The 27,552-nt window shown below is 34.1% G+C and overlaps 1 long non-coding RNA gene across 1 annotated transcript; it reads right to left on the reverse strand.

Moving 5' to 3' along the window:
• Positions 1–583: 583 nt before the first annotated feature.
• On the reverse strand, positions 584–27,552 carry LOC141369402 (uncharacterized). Its single transcript, XR_012373077.1, has 3 exons — positions 27,340–27,552; positions 2,882–2,943; positions 584–2,788 (listed from the first exon to the last, which is right to left on the reverse strand). It is a non-coding gene; the product is annotated as an uncharacterized lncRNA (long non-coding RNA).

Here is a 27,552-nt window from a genome sequence, read left to right on the forward strand (position 1 = left end):
AAACAGTATAAAAGAATACAACCGTATGAACCTGTAGCTGGAATCAGCTTTCAGATGAGATCAGACGTGTTTCCACAGTAGGCACTTTAAAATCTAGATTAAAGACACATCGGTTTAACTTTGCATTTACTGAAGAATATAAAACAGTACGAATGAAACAGTATAAAAGAATACAACCGTATGAACCTGTAGCTGGAATCAGCTTTCAGATGAGATCAGACGTGTTTCCACAGTAGGCACTTTTAAACCTAGATTAAAGACACATCGGTTTAACTTTGCATTTACTGAAGGATTTAAAACAGTACGAATGAAACAGTATAAAAGAATACAACAGTATAAACCTGTAGCTGGAATCAGCTTTCAGATGAGATCAGATGTGTTTCAACCAACCCATTCTCACCAAAAAGCATACAAATGACACGCAGTGTCATTATCGTGCAATAGATACGCCAAATTCCGATTTTGCGTGCATATGATACGCCAGTCCTTCCCATTCACTTATATGGCGAATCGTTTCGTGACGTTTTATTTATTGTTTTCTCATTTGTTTTCTGTTTTTTTTACAATTTTTGCTTGGGTTTAGGGTTAGAACAAATTTTTGTTATATAAAAATGACATCCTAACCCAAACCCCAACTCTAACCCCAACTCCAAGCGACCATGGCTTAAAAATAGATAAAAACATAGAGAAACCTGTATATTAAATAACCTGCTTAAACAAATGTGAAATCTAACCCTAAACCCAAGCGAAAATGGTTTAAAAAACAGAAAACAAATGAGAAAACAATAAATAAAACGTCACGAAACGATTCGCCATATAAGTGAATGGGAAGGACTGGCGTATCATATGCACGCAAAATCGGAATTTGGCGTATCTATTGCACGATAATGACACTGCGTGTAATTTGTACGCATCTTGGTGAGAACGGGTAGGTTTCGACAGTGGGCACTTTTAAACCTAGATTAAAGACACATCGGTTTAACTTTGCATTTACTGAAGAATATAAAACAGTACGAATAAAACAGTATAAAAGAATACAACAGTATGATCGGTTTAACTTTGCATTTACTGAATGATTTAAAACAGTACGAATAAAACAGTATAAAAGAATACAACAGTATGATCGGTTTAACTTTGCATTTACTGAATGATTTAAAACAGTACGAATAAAACAGAATAAAAGAATACAACAGTATGATCGGTTTAACTTTGCATTTACTGAATGATTTAAAACAGTACGAATAAAACAGTATAAAAGAATACAACAGTATGAACCTGTAGCTGGAATCAGCTTTCAGAAGAGATCAGATGTGTTTCAACAGAAGACACTTTTAGATCTAGATTAAAAACACATCGGTTTAACTTTGCATTTACTCAATGATTTAAAACGGTACGAATATAACAGTATAAAAGAATACAACAGTATGAACCTGTAGCTGGAATCAGCTTTCAAATGAGATCAGATGTGTTCCAACAGTGGGCACTTTTAAACCTAGATTAAAGACACATCGGTTTAACTTTGCATTTACTGAAGAATATAAAACAGTACGAATAAAACAGTATAAAAGAATACAACAGTATGATCGGTTTAACTTTGCACTTACTGAATGATTTAAAACAGTACGAATAAAACAGTATAAAAGAATACAACAGTATGATCGGTTTAACTTTGCATTTACTGAATGATTTAAAACAGTACGAATAAAACAGTATGAATACAACAGTATGATCGGTTTAACTTTGCATTTACTGAATGATTTAAAACAGTACGAATAAAACAGTATAAAAGAATACAACAGTATGATCGGTTTAACTTTGCATTTACTGAATGATTTAAAACAGTACAAATGAAACAGTATAAAAGAATACAACAGCATGAACCTGTAGCTGGAATCAGCTTTCAGAAGAGATCAGATGTGTTTCAACAGTAGGCACTTTTAAATCTAGATTAAAGACACATCGGTTTAACTTTGCATTTACTGAATGATTTAAAACAGTACGAATAAAACAGTATAAAAGAATACAACAGTATGATCGGTTTAACTTTGCATTTACTGAATGATTTAAAACAGTACGAATAAAACAGTATAAAAGAATACAACAGTATGATCGGTTTAACTTTGCATTTACTGAATGATTTAAAACAGTACAAATGAAACAGTATAAAAGAATACAACAGCATGAACCTGTAGCTGGAATCAGCTTTCAGAAGAGATCAGATGTGTTTCAACAGTAGGCACTTTTAAATCTAGATTAAAAACACATCGGTTTAACTTTGCATTTACTGAATGATTTAAAACAGTATGAATAAAACAGTATAAAAGAATACAACAGTATGATCGTTTTACTTTGCATTTACTGAATGATTTAAAACAGTACGAATAAAACAGTATAAAAGAATACAACAGTATGAACCTGTTAGCTGGAATCAGCTTTCAGAAGAGATCAGATGTGTTTCAACAGAAGACACTTTTAGATCTAGATTAAAAACACATCGGTTTAACTTTGCATTGACTGAAGGATTTAAAACAGTACGAATGAAACAGTATAAAAGAATACAACAGTATAAACCTGTAGCTGGAATCAGCTTTCAGATGAGATCAGATGTGTTTCAACAGTAGGCACTTTTAAATCTAGATTAAAAACACATTGGTTTAACTTTGCATTTACTGGATAAATTAAAACAGTATGAATGAAACATTATAAAAGAATACAACAGTATGAACCTCTAGCTGGAATCAGCTTTCAGATGAGATCAGATGTGTTTCAACAGTAGACACTTTTAAATCTAGATTAAAAACACATCGGTTTAACTTTGCATTTTCTGGATAATTTAAAACAGTATGAATGAAACATTATAAAAGAATACAACAGTATGAACCTCTAGCTGGAATCAGCTTTCAGATGAGATCAGATGTGTTTCAACAGTGGGCACTTTTAAACCTAGATTAAAGACACATCGGTTTAACTTTGCATTTACTGAAGAATATAAAACAGTACGAATAAAACAGTGTAAAATAATACAACAGTATGATCGGTTTAACTTTGCATTTACTCAATGATTAAAAACGGTACGAATATAACAGTATAAAAGAATACAACAGTATGAACCTGTAGCTGGAATCAGCTTTCAAATGAGATCAGATGTGTTCCAACAGTGGGCACTTTTAAACCTAGATTAAAGACACATCGGTTTAACTTTGCATTTACTGAAGAATATAAAACAGTACGAATAAAACAGTATAAAAGAATACAACAGTATGATCGGTTTAACTTTGCATTTACTGAATGATTTAAAACAGTACGAATAAAACAGTATAAAAGAATACAACAGTATGAACCTGTAGCTGGAATCAGCTTTCAGAAGAGATTAGATGTGCTTTAACAGCAGGCACTTTTAAATCTAGATTAAAAACACATCGGTTTAACTTTGCATTTACTGAATGATTTAAAACAGTACGAATAAAACAGTATAAAAGAATACAACAGTATGATCGGTTTAACTTTGCATTTACTGAATGATTTAAAACAGTACGAATAAAACAGTATAAAAGAATACAACAGTATGATCGGTTTAACTTTGCATTTACTGAATGATTTAAAACAGTACGAATAAAACAGTATAAAAGAATACAACAGTATGATCGGTTTAACTTTGCATTTACTGAATGATTTAAAACAGTACGAATAAAACAGTATAAAAGAATACAACAGTATGATCGGTTTAACTTTGCATTTACTGAATGATTTAAAACAGTACGAATAAAACAGTATAAAAGAATACAACAGTATGAACCTGTAGCTGGAATCAGCTTTCAGAAGAGATCAGATGTGTTTCAACAGAAGACACTTTTAGATCTAGATTAAAAACACATCGGTTTAACTTTGCATTTACTGAATGATTTAAAACAGTACGAAATGAAACAGTATAAAAGAATACAACAGTATGAACCTGTAGCTGGAATCAGCTTTCAGAAGAGATCAGATGTGTTTCAACAGTAGGCACTTTTAAATCTAGATTAAAAACACATCGGTTTAACTTTGCATTTACTGAATGATTTAAAACAGTACGAATAAAACAGTATAAAAGAATACAACAGTATGATCGGTTTAACTTTGCATTTACTGAATGATTTAAAACAGTACGAATAAAACAGTATAAAAGAATACAACAGTATGAACCTGTTAGCTGGAATCAGCTTTCAGAAGAGATCAGATGTGTTTCAACAGAAGACACTTTTAGATCTAGATTAAAAACACATCGGTTTAACTTTGCATTTACTGAATGATTTAAAACAGTACGAATGAAACAGTATAAAAGAATACAACAGTATGAACCTGTAGCTGGAATCAGCTTTCAGATGAGATCAGATGTGTTTCAACAGTGGGCACTTTTAAACCTAGATTAAAAACACATCGGTTTAACTTTGCATTTACTGAATGATTTAAAACAGTACGAATAAAACAGTATAAAAGAATACAACAGTATGATCGGTTTAACTTTGCATTTACTGAATGATTTAAAACAGTACGAATAAAACAGTATAAAAGAATACAACAGTATGAACCTCTAGCTGGAATCAGCTTTCATAAGAGATCAGATGTGTTTCAACAGAAGACACTTTTAGATCTAGATTAAAAACACATCGGTTTAACTTTGCATTTACTGAATGATTTAAAACAGTACGAATATAACAGTATAAAAGAATACAACAGTATGAACCTGTAGCTGGAATCAGCTTTCAGATGAGATCAGATGTGTTTCAACAGTGGGCACTTTTAAAACCTAGATTAAAGACACATCGGTTTAACTTTGCATTTACTGAATGATTTAAAACAGTACGAATAAAACAGTATAAAAGAATACAACAGTATGATCGGTTTAACTTTGCATTTACTGAATGATTTAAAACGGTACGAATATAACAGTATAAAAGAATACAACAGTATGAACCTGTAGCTGGAATCAGCTTTCAAATGAGATCAGATGTGTTTCAACAGTGGGCACTTTTAAACCTAGATTAAAGACACATCGGTTTAACTTTGCATTTACTGAAGAATATAAAACAGTACGAATAAAACAGTATAAAAGAATACAACAGTATGATCGGTTTAACTTTGCATTTACTGAATGATTTAAAACAGTACGAATAAAACAGTATAAAAGAATACAACAGTATGAACCTGTAGCTGGAATCAGCTTTCAGAAGAGATCAGATGTGTTTCAACAGAAGACACTTTTAGATCTAGATTAAAAACACATCGGTTTAACTTTGCATTTACTGAATGATTTAAAACAGTATGAATAAAACAGTATAAAAGAATACAACAGTATGATCGGTTTAACTTTGCATTTACTGAATGATTTAAAACAGTACAAATGAAACAGTATAAAAGAATACAACAGTATGAACCTGTAGCTGGAATCAGCTTTCAGAAGAGATCAGATGTGTTTCAACAGAAGACACTTTTAAATCTAGATTAAAAACACATCGGTTTAACTTTGCATTTACTGAATGATTTAAAACAGTATGAATAAAACAGTATAAAAGAATACAACAGTATGATCGGTTTAACTTTGCATTTACTGAATGATTTAAAACAGAACGAATAAAACAGTATAAAAGAATACAACAGTATGAACCTGCAGCTGGAATCAGCTTTCAGAAGAGATCAGATGTGTTTCAACAGAAGACACTTTTAGATCTAGATTAAAAACACATCGGTTTAACTTTGCATTTACTGAATGATTTAAAACGGTACGAATGAAACAGTATAAAAGAATACAACAGTATGATCGGTTTAACTTTGCATTTACTGAATGATTTAAAACAGTACGAATAAAACAGTATAAAAGAATACAACAGTATGAACCTGTAGCTGGAATCAGCTTTCAGATGAGATCAGATGTGTTTCAACAGTGGGCACTTTTAAACCTAGATTAAAGACACATCGGTTTAACTTTGCATTTACTGAAGAATATAAAACAGTACGAATAAAACAGTATAAAAGAATACAACAGTATGATCGGTTTAACTTTGCATTTACTGAATGATTTAAAACAGTACGAATAAAACAGTATAAAAGAATACAACAGTATGAACCTGTAGCTGGAATCAGCTTTCAGAAGAGATCAGATGTGTTTCAACAGTAGGCACTTTTAAATCTAGATTAAAAACACATCGGTTTAACTTTGCATTTACTGAATGATTTAAAACAGTACGAATAAAACAGTATAAAAGAATACAACAGTATGATCGGTTTAACTTTGCATTTACTGAATGATTTAAAACAGTACGAATAAAACAGTATAAAAGAATACAACAGTATGAACCTGTAGCTGGAATCAGCTTTCAGATGAGATCAGATGTGTTTCAACAGTAGGCACTTTTAAATCTAGATTAAAAACACATCGGTTTAACTTTGCATTGACTGAAGGATTTAAAACAGTACGAATGAAACAGTATAAAAGAATACAACAGTATAAACCTGTAGCTGGAATCAGCTTTCAGATGAGATCAGATGTGTTTCAACAGTAGGCACTTTTAGATCTAGATTAAAAACACATCGGTTTAACTTTGCATTTACTGAATGATTTAAAACAGTATGAATGAAACATTATAAAAGAATACAACAGTATGAACCTCTAGCTGGAATCAGCTTTCAGATGAGATCAGATGTGTTTCAACAGTAGACACTTTTAAATCTAGATTAAAAACACATCGGTTTAACTTTGCATTTACTGAATGATTTAAAACAGTATAAAAGAATACAACAGCATGAACCTGTAGCTGGAATCAGCTTTCAGAAGAGATTAGATGTGCTTTAACAGCAGGCACTTTTAAATCTAGATTAAAGACACATCGGTTTAACTTTGCATTTACTGAATGATTTAAAACAGTACGAATAAAACAGTATAAAAGAATACAACAGTATGATCGGTTTAACTTTGCATTTACTGAATGATTTAAAACAGTACGAATAAAACAGTATAAAAGAATACAACAGTATGAACCTGTAGCTGGAATCAGCTTTCAGAAGAGATCAGATGTGTTTCAACAGAAGACACTTTTAGATCTAGATTAAAAACACATCGGTTTAACTTTGCATTTACTGAATGATTTAAAACAGTATGAATAAAACAGTATAAAAGAATACAACAGTATGATCGGTTTAACTTTGCATTTACTGAATGATTTAAAACAGTACAAATAAAACAGTATAAAAGAATACAACAGTATGAACCTGTAGCTGGAATCAGCTTTCAGAAGAGATCAGATGTGTTTCAACAGTGGGCACTTTTAAAACCTAGATTAAAGACACATCGGTTTAACTTTGCATTTACTGAATGATTTAAAACAGTACGAATAAAACAGTATAAAAGAATACAACAGTATGATCGGTTTAACTTTGCATTTACTGAATGATTTAAACGGTACGAATATCACAGTATAAAAGAATACAACAGTATGAACCTGTAGCTGGAATCAGCTTTCAAATGAGATCAGATGTGTTTCAACAGTGGGCACTTTTAAACCTAGATTAAAGACACATCGGTTTAACTTTGCATTTACTGAAGAATATAAAACAGTACGAATAAAACAGTATAAAAGAATACAACAGTATGATCGGTTTAACTTTGCATTTACTGAATGATTTAAAACAGTACGAATAAAACAGTATAAAAGAATACAACAGTATGAACCTGTAGCTGGAATCAGCTTTCAGAAGAGATGTGTTTAAACAGAAGACACTTTTAGATCTAGATTAAAAACATATCGGTTTAACTTTGCATTTACTGAATGATTTAAAACAGTATAAAAGAATACAACAGTATGATCGGTTTAGCTTTGCATTTACTGAATGATTTAGAACAGTCAATTTAACTACCACTATCAGATGATGCATGGGATTCTGGAGCTCAGGACCCCTCCCTCCACCTTCACACAGGCAACATCAAGTACCTAGGGATTCAGATTTCCCCCAGGCTGTCAGAGCTTTTCACTCTCAACTACACTCCTCTCCTTAAGAAAATTGAAGACGAATATAAACGCTGGTCTAAACATTCAATTCAATTCAATTCAATTCAATTTTATTTATATAGCGCTTTTCACAATACTCAATTGTTTCAAAGCAGCTTTACATTAATAGAAGCAGTAAAAGCACAGAAAAATGACAGATAGCACAACATAATACACAATAGCATAAGCTGTCAAATTTGCTGAGGCTATGACTCGACATTATGAACGAGCGTATTACTAATGTAACGTCTAGGAGAAGAAGCTAAATTAAGCCCAAGCAGGCTACCTCCCCGGGGTAAAAAACCCCCTAGGAGAAAAAAAACAAACACCCCGGGTTGTTGAGCCGAGGAAAAAAAAATAAAAAGTCCTAGGAGGGAAAAACCCTTGGGAGATATATATGTATATAAACACATATAAACGGATAAGGAGATTAAGCGGGGATTAAGCGGGGTTTAAGCGGGTTCTGCCGGTGGTCGTTGGTCAGGCATCAGCTGGGCATCACAGTGATGGACGACCAGTAGATCAGAGGTGAGTCGACTTTCACATCTACCGGAACTGGGTCTGTTTGTCCCATTGTCCTCAGGGTCGAGGACAGGACAGGGAGAGAAAAACAAAATCATATTAGCGTAGGGGCCGTTCACATGTAATGCAAGTGTCACACAGTGATGTGGTTTAATCAGCTTAGTTTCAGACAGACTAACTATTGCGGCATAATTATATTATCCACAGTTGAGGATTTTGCAAATTGGGGGCCCACTGCGACGGTATATATGGTAACTAAGGGTCACCTTCTGATTTTTAAGAGAAAGAGAAAATGAAACCTGTCGACCCGTTTGACTAAGGCCTGTAACCCCACTGTCGTCGTTAATGCAGGTTCAGTGGCAAACGGGTCTATATTGCATGCTATTTACAAGATCATGAGAAAACGCCAACATTGCAACCTGACCATACGTGCCAACCCGTTTGACTAAGGCTGGAGGCCCCACTGTAGTCGTTAATGCAGGTTCAGTGGCAAACGGGTCTGTATGGCATACTATTCACAAGACACAAAAAAGCGCCAAAATCGCAACCCGACCATACGTGCCAACCCGTTTGACTAAGGCTGGAAGCCCCACTGTCGTCGTTAATGCAGGTTCAGTGGCAAACGGGTATGTATGGCATAGTATTCGCAATATAAAGAAAGAGCCAAAAGCCCAACCCAACCGTACGTGCCAACCCGGTTGACTAAGGACGGATGCCCCACTGTCGTCGTTAATGCAGGTTCAGTGGCAAACGGGTTTGTATGGCATACTATTCACAAGAACACGAAAGTTCCAAAATCGCAATCCGACTATACGTTAAGATAAGGTTTTTATTTATTTATTTGGTTGGTCTGTTTTATGACCGCGAGTGCTATGTTCGGTACAAATAACTATTTCGAGTTAAGTACTTTTACTATACAAATTATGCGAATGCTTTGTTGAAGAGAAAAGTTTTAAGTCTAGATTTAAAATTATCGACTGTGTCTGATTCTCGGACATCGGTTGGTAAATCATTCCAGAGCTTAGGGGCTAAGTAGGAAAATGACCTTCCACTTTTAGACACTTTTGATAGTCTAGGGATAATCAAGAGACCAGAATTTTGTGACCGTAGTGTGCGTGATGGATTGTATTCTGATAGTAATTCTCTAAGGTATGAGGGTGCTAGGCCATTTAAAGCTTTGTAGGTGAGTAGTGATATTTTAAATTGTATGCGATATTTAACTGGTAGCCAGTGTAAAGATGCCAGAATTGGGCTTATGTGGTCGTACTTTTTAGATCGAGTAAGTACCCTTGCGGAAGCGTTTTGAACTAGCTGAAGCTTGTTTACTTGATTTGCATGGCATCCCCCGAGTAGCGAGTTACAATAGTCTATTCTAGAGGTCATAAAAGCATGGATAAGCTTCTCTGCGTCAGATGTAGACAGTATATGGCGTATTTTCGAGATATTTCTAAGGTGGAAGAAAGCTGTACGGCAGACGTTGGCGATATGACTATCGAAGGATAAGTTGCTGTCGAACATCACACCTAAGTTCCTTACCGTGGAAGATGGCACCACAGTGCAGCCTTCTATGTGCAACGTGTAATCTGACATATTATGTTTGTAGCGATTCGGTTCAATAATAAGTATCTCTGTCTTATTGGAGTTCAGCTTAAGAAAGTTATGTGCCATCCAGTCACTAACATCGCTAAGGCAGTCTGTTAGCTTAGAAAACGTGTGTGTTTCGCTGGGATGTGAGGAGATGTAAAGCTGGGTATCATCCGCATAGCAGTGAAAACTTATGTTATGTTTCCTGATAATGTCTCCTAGAGGTAACATGTATAACGAGAACAGGATAGGACCTAAAACCGATCCCTGCGGTACACCGTATTTAACCAGGGAGTGATATGACTCTTCCTCGTTTACATAAACAAAGTGATAGCGATTGGTTAGATACGACCTAAACCATGCTAGCGCCTGACCACTGATACCAACATAGTTTTCTAGTCTATTGAGTAAGATTGTATGATCTATTGTGTCAAAGGCTGCACTAAGGTCTAATAATATAAGAATTGAGATTTCACCACGATCGGATGTTAATAGGAGGTCATTTGTAACTCCAAGCAACGCTGTCTCTGTGCTATGGTGGGGCCTGAATCCTGATTGGAACTTTTCATATGTACTATTATTTGTCAAAAATGTGCGTAACTGGCTTGCCACTACCTTTTCTAATATTTTCGAAAGAAAAGGGAGATTTGAGATTGGTCTAAAGTTATTAAGCTCTCCCTGATCAAGCTGTGGTTTTTTAATCAGCGGTTTAATAACTGCTAGTTTGAAAGATGTTGGAACGTATCCTATTTCTAGCGATGAGTTAAAGATATTTAGAACCGGAGTTGACACTACAGGAAATACCTCTTTAAGTAGTTTTGTGGGAACGGGGTCTAATATACAGGACGATGATTTGGATGACGTTACTAGTTTAGAGAGCTCTTCTATTGTAGTAGGTTTAAATGAATCAAGATGTTCGTGTGGTAGTCTAGTGTTAAGTGAACTAACGGGTAGAGTGGTGGCTGCCTGTGTAGCTACGATGTTTTCCCTTATAGCCGTAATTTTGTTAGAAAAGAAGTTCATGAAGTCGTTACTATTGTGTTGGAGTTTACTATTGGTTTCTGTTTGTTCTTTGTTTCTAGTCAGTTTTGCAACGGTGCTAAAGAGGAAACGAGGGTTATTATGATTCTCATTTATAAGCTTGCTAAGATAGGTAGATCTGGCGGTTTTAATAGCCTGTCTGTAGTGTTTAACACTATCTTTCCATGCTGCACGCCATACTTCTAATTTTGTGCTTCTATAATTTCTTTCCATTTTCCTAGTTGCCTTTTTAAGAGCTGCGGTGTGATGATCATACCATGGAGCTGGCGGCTTTTCTTTGATTCTCTTTTTTCGAATGGGAGCAACGGCATCCAATGTGTTAGAACAGACATTGTTTAGGTTTTCTATTACAATATCTAGATCATCACAGTTATCTGCATGTTTAATTTGGGACAGGTCTGGAAGAGTGCTAATAAAGCTATCTTTAGTGGTGGAAATTATTGTTCTGGCTAATCTGTAGCATGTTGTGGATTGAGTGATCCTATCTAGAAGTACAGTGTATGACACAAGGTAATGGTCAGAAACTGCATCACTCTGAGGTGATATTTTGATGTCATTAATATTAAGCCCGAGTGACAGAATTAAGTCTAATGTGTGCTTACGAGTATGCGTTGGCCCTGTCACGTTTTGTCTAATATTGAGAAAATTTAGAACATCCATAAACGCACGTCCTAATGCATCTTTATGGTTATCCACATGAATATTAAAATCACCAACGATAAGAGCTTTATCTACAGTGACTACAAGCTCAGACAGAAAATCTGCTATTTCTTTAAGGAAATCTGCATGGTGGCCCGGAGGTCTATAGATTGTAGCTAAGGCAAAAGAGAGCTGTTTGTGGTTACGATCAGTTATTTCCATATTTAACAACATTAGTTCAAATGATTTAAATTTTAGTTCAGATTTTTGGTTTACTTTAAAAATTTTGTTGTATATTGTAGCTACACCACCCCCTCTCCCCTTTAACCTAGGTTCGTGTTTATAATAATAGTCTTGTGGGGTGGATTCGTTTAAACTAATGTAGTCGTCTGCTTTAAGCCAGGTTTCTGTTAAACAGAGTGCATCTAAGTTTTGGTCATTAATTATTTCATTAACAATAGGTTCTTTATTGGTAAGCGATCTAATGTTAAGAAGGCCGAATTTTAACATTCGAGGTTCATCTTGTAATGTATTGTTTTCTAATTTTATGTTGGTCAAATTTGTACGTGATGTGGCAAGCGGTGCTCTGTATTTGCTTGTTCGGGGAACAGATACAGTTGAAATGTGTTGATATTCTGGTAAGATCGACTCGAAGTTCTGGGATATATGTGATCTAGACATATCATGCCAGCTAACAGACGGACAGTTAAGCTGATCCGTCTGTTTCCTGACCTGGGCCCTGGATAGTCATACTATATCAGAATTAAGAATATTAATCAGATTTCTGGTGAGTATAGCACTTCCTTCTGATGTCGGATGAAGGCCATCTCGGGTTAGGAGAAATGGTCTACCCCAGAAATGCTTCCAATTGTCTATAAACCCTACATTATGCTGAGGGCACCACTTTGACATCCAGCCATTGAGAGACACTAATCTACTATGTGTTTCATCTCCCCGGTAGGCGGGGAGGGGACCAGAGCATATTACATTGTCTGACATTGTTTTTGCAATTTCACACATCTCCTTAATATTATCTTTGGTGATTTCCGACTGTCGGAGTCTGGTGTCATTTGTTCCGGCGTGAATAACAATCTTAGAAAACTTCCGTTTAGCATTAGCCAGCACTTTAAGTTTGGATCTAATGTCAGACGTTCTGGCTCCCGGTATACAGTCGACTAGGGTGTTTGGTGCCTCAAATTCAATGTTAGTGTTCCTGAGTATAGAATCTCCAATGACCAGGGCACTTTTAACAGGTGTTTCAGCTAGTGTATTCCTTAGGGGATCGAATCTGTTAGAAAGTACCGTAACGTTATGGGTCTTAGATGGACGCCGTATAAGACTATGCCGCCTGACAGTCACCCAGTTAGACCGCCGACTTGACTCTGATGTCGGAACCGAGCCATGTGTATTATTGTAAACACTATGCGCGCTCGATACAGTATTTATAATGTTTACATTAGCATCTGATGTCGGAACACTATGTGCGCTTGATACATTGTTTGTAATGTTTACATTAGCATCTGATGTCGGAACCGAGCCATTAGTCTTTTCGCTCGATACAGTATTTACAACAGTAACATTAGCGGTTTTGCTATCCTCAACTAGCGTTCGGATGCGCGATTCTAGTTCAGCAACCTTCTCAGTTAATCTTAATACTTCAATACACTTAGTGCATGTAAACCCATCTATGCTAACGGCAGAAGCTAAACTGTACATGTAGCAAGTAGTACATGTTACAATAACAAGCGGAGTCTTACCGCTTTCATGCTGGGCGATGGCGTCTTTGTTTACCCGAACGCGCTCCGCGGAGCTGCATCGCGTTGGGGGTTTGGTTGTGGTAAGCCTCAGTCGCCTGCGAACGTCTGGGTCCAGGGTGATGTTGGGCATGCTGAATCTGCGAAGGCCGGGCAGCGGCTCCTCCACAGCTTCCCGATCGCTTTCATGTTGGGCAATGGCGTCTCCGTTCACTCGCTTACGGTCCGTAAAGCTGCATCGCGTGGAGCACTCGTTTGTCGCATTCCTCGGTCGCTTGTGGACGTCCGGAGACATGGTGAAGTGGGCGCTGTAGCTCGCGTTGGATCTGCTCAAACCGATCAACTCCTTCGCACCTTCCCGCTCAGGCGAGGACAGGTCAGAAAAGCATATATCAGATGAATCCGCCATTAGATCGGAAAATGCTAGCTTCAGTCGGCAGCGTTTGTTGAAGCTAGCGGGCCACTAACATTAATCGGAAGAATAGCCGCTGTAAAGATGAAAACCCTACCTCAGATTAACTACCTTTTTTCTATGATCCCTGTCACTCCTACAGATAAATGGTTCAAAACTCTTAATTCTTTAACAACACAATTTTATTGGAAAAATAAAAAACCCAGAATTTCACTCTCAACACTACAAAATAAAAAATCACATGGGGGGCTTGAGGCTCCAAACTTCCATCATTACTTCCTGGCGAATCAATTACAGTATTTAGTTAAATGGATCAATATACACAAGTACAATTACCCATGGCTAGAATTGGAACAAAACCAATGCATAAATATCCCAATTTCAGATCTCCCCTTCCTCTCACAATCAATTAAGAAATCCAACCTATTCCAAAGCATTACTATACAATCAACTCTGACAGCCTGGTGGAAAACAAATCAAATCACAAAATCATCACTAGAATTAAATAAGTTTACCCCACTTTGGCACAACCCAGAATTCAAGATTCAAAATAAACCTCTTTTTTTCCCGACATGGGCACAAAAAGGAATCACACATCTTCACCATGTATTTGAGAACCACCACTTCATGTCATTTGACACACTCACACAGAAATATGGGGTTGGGAAAGAACAATTTCTTCAATATCAACAACTTAGACTTAGAATTAAACACAAAACCAGACTTATCAACAACACATTACAACCATCTCAACTTATAGAAGAACTTATGAGAATTAATACTTTCAAAAAATTAACCTCCCAACTATACACACTGATTTCCCACCAAAACACAACAATAACACTCCCAACAACCAAATGGGAAGCTGACTTGGCCTTATCTTCCAACCCTGAGTACTGGGAACAAATCTGCAGGAACACATTTTTCATGACCAATAACACAAACCTGCAGCTTATACAATATAAAGTCATTCACAGAACTCACATCACCCAAAGTAAAATGTTTAAAATGGGCCTACACAACACCAATATTTGTTCACAATGCACTTTAGGTAGGATAGATGACTATTTACACGCCATGTGGCAATGCCAACCAGTTCAATTATTTTGGGTTACAGTCACCGAGACATTATCCACCGTCCTGAGTCACAGAATCCCATTATCTCCAACACCCTGTCTCATTGGCGACATTTCTGAAATCCATATCCCCCAAAAATACAGGAATCCATTGCTCGTCTCTCTAGCTGTCGCTAAGAAAGTAGTTCTCCAAAACTGGAAATCAAAGAAATCTTGCAACATCAATCATTGGATAAATTTAATTTCTGAACACATTTCAATAGAGAAATATAATGCACGCAGATGGAAGCAGATATCAGCCTTTGAAGACATCTGGTCCCCATTTCTATCATTTCTTAACACAAAAACATAGCTACAAGCCGTGTACATTACCAATCACACATCTCTCTCTTCTATTATGTAATTTTATTTATTTTATCTCTATAGGCACACACTATTTAAACTCATGCATAACATGTTTTTCCAACCCTTTTTAAACCCATTTCCGCTTAAATACTCTAACTGTGACTAACGAACGTGAACCTCAAGATCATTCTATTCAACCAGCAATAATAATGTCTCACTGCAACTGTATTGTCCTTTTGTAATTTGTCTGTTATTTTGTTGTATGTATGTTATGTGTTACACTTTTACGTGGTGCTTAATCCCCCTCCCCTTATGTGCACTGTAAAGAAGTATTTCTATTTTCCGTACTGTAAAAAAATGTACTTTATATAAAAAAAAAAAGTTGTCCTCCGAAGAGGGGGGGGTGGTGGCGGGCCAAAAAAAAAAAAAAAAAAAAAAAATGATTTAGAACAGTACAAATAAAACAGTATAAAAGAATACAACAGTATGAACCTGTAGCTGGAATCAGCTTTCAGAAGAGATCAGATGTGTTTCAACAGAAGACACTTTTAGATCTAGATTAAAAACACATCGGTTTAACTTTGCATTTACTGAATGATTAAAAACAGTATAAAAGAATACAACAGTATAAAAGAATACAACAGTATGATCGGTTTGACTTTGCATTTACTGAATGATTTAAAACAGTACGAATAAAACAGTATAAAAGAATACAACAGTATGAACCTGTAGCTGGAATCAGCTTTCAGAAGAGATCAGATGTGTTTCAACAGAAGACACTTTTAGATCTAGATTAAAAACACATCGGTTTAACTTTGCATTTACTGAATGATTTAAAACGGTACGAAACTCACAGTATAAAAGAATACAACAGTATGATCGGTTTAACTTTGCATTTACTGAATGATTTAAAACAGTACGAATAAAACAGTATAAAAGAATACAACAGTATGAACCTGTAGCTGGAATCAGCTTTCAGATGAGATCAGATGTGTTTCAACAGTGGGCACTTTTAAACCTAGATTAAAGACACATCGGTTTAACTTTGCATTTACTGAAGAATATAAAACAGTACAAATAAAACAGTATAAAAGAATACAACAGTATGATCGGTTTAACTTTGCATTTACTGAATGATTTAAAACAGTACGAATAAAACAGTATAAAAGAATACAACAGTATGAACCTGTAGCTTTCAGAAGAGATCAGATGTGTTTCAACAGAAGACACTTTTAGATCTAGATTAAAAACACATCGGTTTAACTTTGCATTTACTGAATGATTTAAAACGGTATGAATATAACAGTATAAAAGAATACAACAGTATGAACCTGTAGCTGGAATCAGCTTTCAGATGAGATCAGATGTGTTTCAACAGTAGGCACTTTTAAATCTAGATTAAAAACACATCGGTTTAACTTTGCATTTACTGAAGGATTTAAAACAGTACGAATGAAACAGTATAAAAGAACACAACAGTATAAACCTGTAGCTGGAATCAGCTTTCAGATGAGATCAGATGTGTTTCAACAGTAGGCACTTTTAGATCTAGATTAAAAACACATCGGTTTAACTTTGCATTTACCAAATGATTTAAAACGGTACGAATATAACAGTATAAAAGAATACAACAGTATGAACCTGTAGCTGGAATCAGCTTCCAGATGAGATCAGACGTGTTTCCACAGTAGGCACTTTTAAATCTAGATTAAAAACACATCGGTTTAACTTTGCATTGACTGAAGGATTTAAAACAGTACGAATGAAACAGTATAAAAGAATACAACAATATGAACCTGTACCTGGAATCAGCTTTCAGAAGAGATCAGATGTGTTTCAACAGAAGACACTTTTAGATCTAGATTAAAAACACATCGGTTTAACTTTGCATTTCCTGAATGATTTAAAACAGTATAAAAGAATACAACAGTATGATCGGTTTAACTTTGCATTTACTGAATGATTTAAAACAGTACAAATAAAACAGTATAAAAGAATACAACAGTATGAACCTGTAGCTGGAATCAGCTTTCAGAAGAGATCAGATGTGTTTCAACAGAAGACACTTTTAGATCTAGATTAAAAACACATCGGTTTAACTTTGCATTTACTGAATGATTTAAAACGGTACGAATATAACAGTATAAAAGAATACAACAGTATGAACCTGTAGCTGGAATCAGCTTTCAGATGAGATCAGACGTGTTTCCACAGTAGGCACTTTTAAATCTAGATTAAAAACACATCGGTTTTACTTTGCATTGACTGAAGGATTTAAAACAGTACGAATGAAACAGTATAAAAGAATACAACAGTATAAACCTGTAGCTGGAATCAGCTTTCAGATGAGATCAGATGTGTTTCAACAGTGGGCACTTTTTAACCTAGATTAAAGACACATCGGTTTAACTTTGCATTTACTGAATGATTTAAAACAGTACGAATAAAACAGTATAAAGAATACAACAGTATGAACCTGTACACTGTAAAAAAAATTCCGTATAAATTACAATGGTATTGAAGCTGGGTTGCCGGTAATTAACCGTAGATTAACATTTATGTAATTTACTGGCAAGAGTTTGTTTAAAGTTAAATAAATTTTTAATATTAACAAGTCTTTATCTTTACAGAATAAAACTATACAATAACAGAGTCATGCAAAGCATTCTGGGAACCAGAAATCATCATCAACCTTTTTCTGATTTTTGCTTTAGATTTTGTTTCCCAGAATGTTTTGCTTGATGCAGTTTTTTTAGTTTTACTCTGTAAAGACAAAGACTTGTAAATGTTTAATGTTCATTTAACGTTGAACAAAATGTTGCCAGTAAAAAACATAAATTTAAATCTACGGTAAATTACCGGCAACCCAGCTGCAATTTCTACGGAATTTTTTTACAGTGTAGCTGGAATCAGCTTTCAGAAGAGATCAGATGTGTTTCAACAGAAGACACTTTTAGATCTAGATTAAAAACACATCGGTTTAACTTTGCATTTACTGAATGATTTAAAACGGTACGAATATAACAGTATAAAAGAATACAACAGTATGAACCTGTAGCTGGAATCAGCTTTCAAATGAGATCAGATGTGTTCCAACAGTGGGCACTTTTAAACCTAGATTAAAGACACATCGGTTTAACTTTGCATTTACTGATGAATTTAAAACAGTACGAATAAAACAGTATAAAAGAATACAACAGTATGATCGGTTTAACTTTGCATTTACTGAATGATTTAAAACAGTACGAATAAAACAGTATAAAAGAATACAACAGTATGATCGGTTTAACTTTGCATTTACTGAATGATTTAAAACGGTACAAATATCACAGTATAAAAGAATACAACAGTATGAACCTGTAGCTGGAATCAGCTTTCAAATGAGATCAGATGTGTTTCCACAGTGGGCACGTTTAAACCTAGATTAAAGACACATCGGTTTAACTTTGCATTTACTGAAGAATATAAAACAGTACGAATGAAATAGTATAAAAGAATACAACCGTATGAACCTGTAGCTGGAATCAGCTTTCAGATGAGATCAGACGTGTTTCCACAGTAGGCACTTTAAAATCTAGATTAAAAACACATCGGTTTAACTTTGCATTGACTGAAGGATTTAAAACAGTACGAATGAAACAGTATAAAAGAACACAACAGTATAAACCTGTAGCTGGAATCAGCTTTCAGATGAGATCAGATGTGTTTCAACAGTGGGCACTTTTAAACCTAGATTAAAAACACATCGGTTTAACTCTGCATTTACTGAAGAATATAAAACAGTACGAATAAAACAGTATAAAAGAATACAACAGTATGATCGGTTTAACTTTGCATTTACTGAATGATTTAAAACAGTACGAATAAAACAGTATAAAAGAATACAACAGTATGAACCTGTAACTGGAATCAGCTTTCAGATGAGATCAGATGTGTTTCAACAGAAGACACTTTTAGATCTAGATTAAAAACACATCGGTTTAACTTTGCATTTACTCAATGATTTAAAACGGTACGAATATAACAGTATAAAAGAATACAACAGTATGAACCTGTAGCTGGAATCAGCTTTCAAATGAGATCAGATGTGTTCCAACAGTGGGCACTTTTAAACCTAGATTAAAGACACATCGGTTTAACTTTGCATTTACTGAAGAATATAAAACAGTACGAATAAAACAGTATAAAAGAATACAACAGTATGATCGGTTTAACTTTGCATTTACTGAATGATTTAAAACAGTACGAATAAAACAGTATAAAAGAATACAACAGTATGAACCTGTAGCTGGAATCAGCTTTCAGATGAGATCAGATGTGTTTCAACAGTGGGCACTTTTAAACCTAGATTAAAGACACATCGGTTTAACTTTGCATTTACTGAAGAATATAAAACAGTACGAATAAAACAGTATAAAAGAATACAACAGTATGATCGGTTTAACTTTGCATTTACTGAATGATTTAAAACAGTACGAATAAAACAGTATAAAAAAATACAACAGTATGATCGGTTTAACTTTGCATTTACTGAATGATTTAAAACAGTACAAATGAAACAGTATAAAAGAATACAACAGTATGATCGGTTTAACTTTGCATTTACTGAATGATTTAAAACAGTACGAATAAAACAGTATAAAAGAATACAACAGTATGATCGGTTTAACTTTGCATTTACTGAATGATTTAAAACAGTACAAATGAAACAGTATAAAAGAATACAACAGCATGAACCTGTAGCTGGAATCAGCTTTCAGAAGAGATCAGATGTGTTTCAACAGTAGGCACTTTTAAATCTAGATTAAAGACACATCGGTTTAACTTTGCATTTACTGAATGATTTAAAACAGTACGAATAAAACAGTATAAAAGAATACAACAGTATGATCGGTTTAACTGCATTTACTGAATGATTTAAAACAGTACGAATAAAACAGTATAAAAGAATACAACAGTATGAACCTGTAGCTGGAATCAGCTTTCAGAAGAGATCAGATGTGTTTCAACAGAAGACACTTTTAGATCTAGATTAAAAACACATCGGTTTAACTTTGCATTTACTGAATGATTTAAAACGGTACGAATATAACAGTATAAAAGAATACAACAGTATGAACCTGTAGCTGGAATCAGCTTTCAAATGAGATCAGATGTGTTTCAACAGTGGGCACTTTTAAACCTAGATTAAAGACACATCGGTTTAACTTTGCATTTACTGAATGATTTAAAACAGTACGAATAAAACAGTATTAAAGAATACAACAGTATGATCGGTTTAACTTTGCATTTACTGAATGATTTAAAACAGTACAAATAAAACAGTATAAAAGAATGCAACAGTATGAACCTTAGCTGGAATCAGCTTTCAGAAGAGATCAGATGTGTTTCAACAGAAGACACTTTTAGATCTAGATTAAAAACACATCGGTTTAACTTTGCATTTACTGAATGATTTAAAACGGTACGATAATCACAGTATAAAAGAATACAACAGTATGAACCTGTAGCTGGAATCAGCTTTCAAATGAGATCAGATGTGTTTCAACAGTGGGCACTTTTAAACCTAGATTAAAGACACATCGGTTTAACTTTGCATTTACTGAAGAATATAAAACAGTACGAATAAAACAGTATAAAAGAATACAACAGTATGATCGGTTTAACTTTGCATTTACTGAATGATTTAAAAAAGTACGAATAAAACTGTATAAAAGAATACAACAGTATGAACCTGTACCTGGAATCAGCTTTCAGAAGAGATCAGATGTGTTTCAACAGAAGACACTTTTAGATCTAGATTAAAAACACATCGGTTTAACTTTGCATTTACTGAATGATTTAAAATGGTACGAATATAACAGTATAAAAGAATACAACAGTATGAACCTGTAGCTGGAATCAGCTTTCAAATGAGATCAGATGTGTTTCAACAGTGGGCACTTTAAAACCTAGATTAAAGACACATCGGTTTAACTTTGCATTTACTGAATGATTTAAAACAGTACGAATAAAACAGTATAAAAGAATACAACAGTATGATCGGGTTAACTTTGCATTTACTGAATGATTTAAAACAGTACAAATAAAACAGTATAAAAGAATGCAACAGTATGAACCTGTAGCTGGAATCAGCTTTCAGAAGAGATCAGATGTGTTTCAACAGTGGGCACTTTAAAACCTAGATTAAAGACACATCGGTTTAACTTTGCATTTACTGAATGATTTAAAACAGTACGAATAAAACAGTATAAAAGAATACAACAGTATGAGCGGTTTAACTTTGCATTTACTGAATGATTTAAAACAGTACGAATAAAACAGTATAAAAGAATACAACAGTATGAACCTGTAGCTGGAATCAGCTTTCAGAAGAGATCAGATGTGTTTCAACAGAAGACACTTTTAGATCTAGATTAAAAACATATCGGTTTAACTTTGCATGTACTGAATGATTTAAAACAGTATAAAAGAATACAACAGTATGATCGGTTTAACTTTGCATTTACTGAATGATTTAGAACAGTACAAATAAAACAGTATAAAAGAATACAACAGTATGAACCTGTAGCTGGAATCAGCTTTCAGAAGAGATCAGATGTGTTTCAACAGAAGACACTTTTAGATCTAGTTTAAAAACACATCGGTTTAACTTTGCATTTACTGAATGATTTAAAACAGTATAAAAGAATACAACAGTATAAAAGAATACAACAGTATGATCGGTTTAACTTTGCATTTACTGAATGATTTAAAACAGTACGAATAAAACAGTATAAAAGAATACAACAGTATGAACCTGTAGCTGGAATCAGCTTTCAGAAGAGATCAGATGTGTTTCAACAGAAGACACTTTTAGATCTAGATTAAAAACACATCGGTTTAACTTTGCATTTACTGAATGATTTAAAACGGTACGAAACACACAGTATAAAAGAATACAACAGTATGATCGGTTTAACTTTGCATTTACTGAATGATTTAAAACAGTACGAATAAAACAGTATAAAAGAATACAACAGTATGAACCTGTAGCTGGAATCAGCTTTCAGATGAGATCAGATGTGTTTCAACAGTGGGCACTTTTAAACCTAGATTAAAGACACATCGGTTAAACTTTGCATTTACTGAAGAATATAAAACAGTACGAATAAAACAGTATAAAAGAATACAACAGTATGATCGGTTTAACTTTGCATTTACTGAATGATTTAAAACAGTACGAATAAAACAGTATAAAAGAATACAACAGTATGAACCTGTAGCTGGAATCAGCTTTCAGATGAGATCAGATGTGTTTCAACAGTGGGCACTTTTAAACCTAGATTAAAGACACATCGGTTTAACTTTGCATTTACTGAAGAATATAAAATAGTACGAATAAAACAGTATAAAAGAATACAACAGTATGATCGGTTTAACTTTGCATTTACTGAATGATTTAAAACGGTACGAATATAACAGTATAAAAGAATACAACAGTATGAACCTGTAGCTGGAATCAGCTTTCAGATGAGATCAGATGTGTTTCAACAGTAGGCACTTTTAAATCTAGATTAAAAACACATCGGTTTAACTTTGCATTTACTGAAGGATTTAAAACAGTACGAATGAAACAGTATAAAAGAACACAACAGTATAAACCTGTAGCTGGAATCAGCTTTCAGATGAGATCAGATGTGTTTCAACAGTAGGCACTTTTAGATCTAGATTAAAAACACATCGGTTTAACTTTGCATTTACTGAATGATTTAAAACGGTACGAATATAACAGTATAAAAGAATACAACAGTATGAACCTGTAGCTGGAATCAGCTTTCAGATGAGATCAGACGTGTTTCCACAGTAGGCACTTTTAAATCTAGATTAAAAACACATCGGTTTAACTTTGCATTGACTGAAGGATTTAAAACAGTACGAATGAAACAGTATAAAATGAATACAACAGTATAATACAACAGTATGAATAGCTGGAATCAGCTTTCAGAAGAGATCAGATGTGTTTCAACAGAAGACACTTTTAGATCTAGATTAAAAACACATCGGTTTAACTTTGCATTTCCTGAATGATTTAAAACAGTATAAAAGAATACAACAGTATGATCGGTTTAACTTTGCATTTACTGAATGATTTAAAACAGTACAAATAAAACAGTATAAAAGAATACAACAGTATGAACCTGTAGCTGGAATCAGCTTTCAGAAGAGATCAGATGTGTTTCAACAGAAGACACTTTTAGATCTAGATTAAAAACACATCGGTTTAACTTTGCATTTACTGAATGATTTAAAACGGTACGAATATAACAGTATAAAAGAATACAACAGTATGAACCTGTAGCTGGAATCAGCTTTCAGATGAGATCAGACGTGTTTCCACAGTAGGCACTTTTAAATCTAGATTAAAAACACATCGGTTTTAACTTTGCATTGACTGAAGGATTTAAAACAGTACGAATGAAACAGTATAAAAGAATACAACAGTATAAACCTGTAGCTGGAATCAGCTTTCAGATGAGATATGATGTGTTTCAACAGTGGGCACTTTTTAACCTAGATTAAAGACACATCGGTTTAACTTTGCATTTACTGAATGATTTAAAACGGTACGAATATAACAGTATAAAAGAATACAACAGTATGAACCTGTAGCTGGAATCAGCTTTCAAATGAGATCAGATGTGTTCCAACAGTGGGCACTTTTAAACCTAGATTAAAGACACATCGGTTTAACTTTGCATTTACTGAAGAATTTAAAACAGTACGAATAAAACAGTATAAAAGAATACAACAGTATGATCGGTTTAACTTTGCATTTACTGAATGATTTAAAACAGTACGAATAAAACAGTATAAAAGAATACAACAGTATGATCGGTTTAACTTTGCATTTACTGAATGATTTAAAACGGTACAAATATCACAGTATAAAAGAATACAACAGTATGAACCTGTAGCTGGAATCAGCTTTCAAATGAGATCAGATGTGTTTCCACAGTGGGCACGTTTAAACCTAGATTAAAGACACATCGGTTTAACTTTGCATTTACTGAAGAATATAAAACAGTACGAATGAAACAGTATAAAAGAATACAACAGTATGAACCTGTAGCTGGAATCAGCTTTCAGATGAGATCAGACGTGTTTCCACAGTAGGCACTTTAAAATCTAGATTAAAAACACATCGGTTTAACTTTGCATTGACTGAAGGATTTAAAACAGTACGAATGAAACAGTATAAAAGAATACAACAGTATAAACCTGTAGCTGGAATCAGCTTTCAGATGAGATCAGATGTGTTTCAACAGTGGGCACTTTTAAACCTAGATTAAAGACACATCGGTTTAACTTTGCATTTACTGAAGAATATAAAACAGTACGAATAAAACAGTATAAAAGAATACAACAGTATGATCGGTTTAACTTTGCATTTACTGAATGATTTAAAACAGTACGAATAAAACAGTATAAAAGAATACAACAGTATGAACCTGTAGCTGGAATCAGCTTTCAGAAGAGATCAGATGTGTTTCAACAGAAGACACTTTTAGATCTAGATTAAAAACACATCGGTTTAACTTTGCATTTACTCAATGATTTAAAACGGTACGAAACTCACAGTATAAAAGAATACAACAGTATGATCGGTTTAACTTTGCATTTACTGAATGATTTAAAACAGTACGAATAAAACAGTATAAAAGAATACAACAGTATGAACCTGTAGCTGGAATCAGCTTTCAAATGAGATCAGATGTGTTTCAACAGTGGGCACTTTTAAACCTAGATTAAAGACACATCGGTTTAACTTTGCATTTACTGAAGAATATAAAACAGTACGAATAAAACAGTATAAAAGAATACAACAGTATGATCGGTTTAACTTTGCATTTACTGAATGATTTAAAACAGTACGAATAAAACAGTATAAAAGAATACAACAGTATGAACCTGTAGCTGGAATCAGCTTTCAGATGAGATCAGATGTGTTTCAACAGTGGGCACTTTTAAACCTAGATTAAAGACACATCGGTTTAACTTTGCATTTACTGAAGAATATAAAATAGTACGAATAAAACAGTATAAAAGAATACAACAGTATGATCGGTTTAACTTTGCATTTACTGAATGATTTAAAACGGTACGAATATAACAGTATAAAAGAATACAACAGTATGAACCTGTAGCTGGAATCAGCTTTCAGATGAGATCAGATGTGTTTCAACAGTAGGCAATTTTAAATCTAGATTAAAAACACATTGGTTTAACTTTGCATTTACTGAAGGATTTAAAACAGTACGAATGAAACAGTATAAAAGAACACAACAGTATAAACCTGTAGCTGGAATCAGCTTTCAGATGAGATCAGATGTGTTTCAACAGTAGGCACTTTTAGATCTAGATTAAAAACACATCGGTTTAACTTTGCATTTACTGAATGATTTAAAACGGTACGAATATAACAGTATAAAAGAATACAACAGTATGAACCTGTAGCTGGAATCAGCTTTCAGATGAGATCAGACGTGTTTCCACAGTAGGCACTTTTAAATCTAGATTAAAAACACATCGGTTTAACTTTGCATTGACTGAAGGATTTAAAACAGTACGAATGAAACAGTATTAAAAGAATACAACAATATGAACCTGTACCTGGAATCAGCTTTCAGAAGAGATCAGATGTGTTTCAACAGAAGACACTTTTAGATCTAGATTAAAAACACATCGGTTTAACTTTGCATTTCCTGAATGATTTAAAACAGTATAAAAGAATACAACAGTATGATCGGTTTAACTTTGCATTTACTGAATGATTTAAAACAGTACAAATAAAACAGTATAAAAGAATACAACAGTATGAACCTGTAGCTGGAATCAGCTTTCAGAAGAGATCAGATGTGTTTCAACAGAAGACACTTTTAGATCTAGATTAAAAACACATCGGTTTAACTTTGCATTTACTGAATGATTTAAAACGGTACGAATATAACAGTATAAAAGAATACAACAGTATGAACCTGTAGCTGGAATCAGCTTTCAGATGAGATCAGATGTGTTTCCACAGTAGGCACTTTTAAATCTAGATTAAAAACACATCGGTTTAACTTTGCATTGACTGAAGGATTTAAAACAGTACGAATGAAACAGTATAAAAGAATACAACAGTATAAACCTGTAGCTGGAATCAGCTTTCAGATGAGATCAGATGTGTTTCAACAGTGGGCACTTTTTAACCTAGATTAAAGACACATCGGTTTAACTTTGCATTTACTGAATGATTTAAAACAGTACGAATAAAACAGTATAAAAGAATACAACAGTATGAACCTGTAGCTGGAATCAGCTTTCAGAAGAGATCAGATGTGTTTCAACAGAAGACACTTTTAGATCTAGATTAAAAACACATCGGTTTAACTTTGCATTTACTGAATGATTTAAAACGGTACGAATAAAACAGTATAAAAGAATACAACAGTATGATCGGTTTAACTTTGCATTTACTGAATGATTTAAAACAGTACGAATAAAACAGTATAAAAGAATACAACAGTATGATCGGTTTAACTTTGCATTTACTGAATGATTTAAAACGGTACAAATATCACAGTATAAAAGAATACAACAGTATGAACCTGTAGCTGGAATCAGCTTTCAAATGAGATCAGATGTGTTTCCAACAGTGGGCACTTTTAAACCTAGATTAAAGACACATCGGTTTAACTTTGCATTTACTGAAGAATATAAAACAGTACGAATGAAACAGTATAAAAGAATACAACCGTATGGACCTGTAGCTGGAATCAGCTTTCAGATGAGATCAGACGTGTTTCCACAGTAGGCACTTTTAAAATCTAGATTAAAAACACATCGGTTTAACTTTGCATTTACTGAATGATTTAAAACAGTACGAATGAAACAGTATAAAAGAATACAACAGTATAAACCTGTAGCTGGAATCAGCTTTCAAATGAGATCAGATGTGTTCCAACAGTGGGCACTTTTAAACCTAGATTAAAGACACATCGGTTTAACTTTGCATTTACTGAATGATTTAAAACAGTACGAATAAAACAGTATAAAAGAATACAACAGTATGAACCTGTAGCTGGAATCAGCTTTCAGATGAGATCAGATGTGTTTCAACAGTGGGCACTTTT

The sequence above is a fragment of the Misgurnus anguillicaudatus genome, chromosome 13 (assembly GCF_027580225.2).
Source record: "Misgurnus anguillicaudatus chromosome 13, ASM2758022v2, whole genome shotgun sequence".
NCBI classification, from domain to species: domain Eukaryota; kingdom Metazoa; phylum Chordata; class Actinopteri; order Cypriniformes; family Cobitidae; genus Misgurnus; species Misgurnus anguillicaudatus.